The sequence below is a fragment of the Euprymna scolopes genome, chromosome 8 (assembly GCF_053919585.1).
Source record: "Euprymna scolopes isolate OS-2025 chromosome 8, ASM5391958v1, whole genome shotgun sequence".
NCBI lineage: Eukaryota > Metazoa > Mollusca > Cephalopoda > Sepiida > Sepiolidae > Euprymna > Euprymna scolopes.
The window spans coordinates 153,645,172-153,646,801 of NC_136489.1; the positions used below are offsets into that span (position 1 = coordinate 153,645,172).

General features: G+C 38.9%; 2 pseudogenes; both read right to left on the reverse strand.

Annotated features, from left to right (window-relative positions):
- Positions 1-274: 274 nt before the first annotated feature.
- Positions 275-410, reverse strand: LOC145284219 (U2 spliceosomal RNA; annotated as a pseudogene).
- Positions 411-533: 123 nt separating this feature from the next.
- LOC145284313 (U2 spliceosomal RNA) lies at positions 534-658 on the reverse strand (annotated as a pseudogene).
- Between the last annotated feature and the right edge of the window lie 972 nt (positions 659-1,630).

Genomic DNA, 1,630 nt, shown 5'->3' on the forward strand with positions numbered 1-1,630 from the left:
TAGCCATTAGTCGCGTGCTCTCGTGTAATGAATGAATGCGTAAATGTAGGATTGACATGAAATTCTTAAAGATAAACTAAAATGACCGAAAAATGGGCTGAAATGACTTAAATAAATAAAAAGTAAATGACTTAGAATGACTTTAATCAACTTAAGGATGAATTGAATGACATTAAGAATGACTTTAATGGTTAAAAAATAACTGGAATCCTTCAAAAACAACTTGAATGATCTAAAGAATGACTTGAATGGCTTTGAGACTGACTGGTTGTTAAGTGGGTGATCATTTTACATTAAATTAATACAGAAAAGTGAATCACATTTCATATCACAAAGTTACAAACATAAATACAGCATGTAATAAGAACAGATACTACACTTTGATCTTGGTCAAAAGGCCAAGAAAAGGTGATATTTATTTGCTCCCCCACCGAGCAAATTAGGCACAAGGCCGATTTTTAATGTGAGGAGGGAAGGGGAAATGGGGACCAAGTCCCCGGGGAGTAGGGGAACTGGATAGTGACAATTGGTATGAAGGGTTGCCGCTACATTGACCAAGGTCTTATATGTGGGGCTGCCCCCACATATGGTCTTTACTTTCAGTATCTGCCGGAACAGATATTACACTTTGATCTTGGCCAAAAGGCCAAGAAAAGCTTTAAAATCTAAGAACAGCATCTATTAACAACAGACCTTTGATCTTAACCAAAAAGGTCAAGCACAAAAGTGTTACGGACAGACCGACAGACCGACCGACGAAGTGACTTATAGACTCGCTTGCACGCGATTAAAAATGAAAGTGAAAATGAGAAGAATTCGACGAAATAAAACGAACATAAATACATTAGAATAGCACTTTATTATTGTTTTAGTTTTCGTTTAATCTATCGAAGTCTGCAGAGGATTTGAACATGCCTCATTCTTGGATATCTTAGAAGGACAACGATCCCAAGCACACGACTAAGGCAACTGCTACATTATTTCGGGAGAAAAAAACAGAGGTATTAGGATGGTCAAGTCAACCTGACCTCAACTTAATTGAAAATCTGTGCCAAAAGTTGTAGTTGATTGTACCAAAAAGATAGGCGAGGAATCTGACAGAACTTAAAAGAATCTGCCAAGAAGATTCGGGTCAAGATCAAAGCGTAGTATCTGTTCCGGCAGATACTGCAAGCAAAGACCATATATGGGGGCGACCCCACATATAAGACCTTGGTCAATGAAGGGGCCACCCTTCATACCAATTGTCACTATCCAGCTCCCCTACTCACCGGGGAGTTGGTGTCCATTTCCCCTTCACTCCTCACTTTAAAAATCGGTCTTGTGCCTAATTTGCTCAGTGGGGGAGCAAATAAATACCTCAAAGTGTAGTATCTGTTCTTCAGATGCTGCACTTCAATTTCTTGTTCTCTGTCAGTGAGAAAGGGATCTCCTTCACGACTGAGACAATTTTTATTTTTGTTCCTTTTCTCCACATTAAAAAACGACCCTGGTGTCTAACTCTATCCCGTGGGGAGGGCATTGTAAATAGGAACATTTGTAACAATCTCGTAAGAAAGTATCCCAAAAGTTTGGAAGCTGTTATGGCGAGTGAAGTACATATTACTAAAAACTAATACTATTTTTGCGC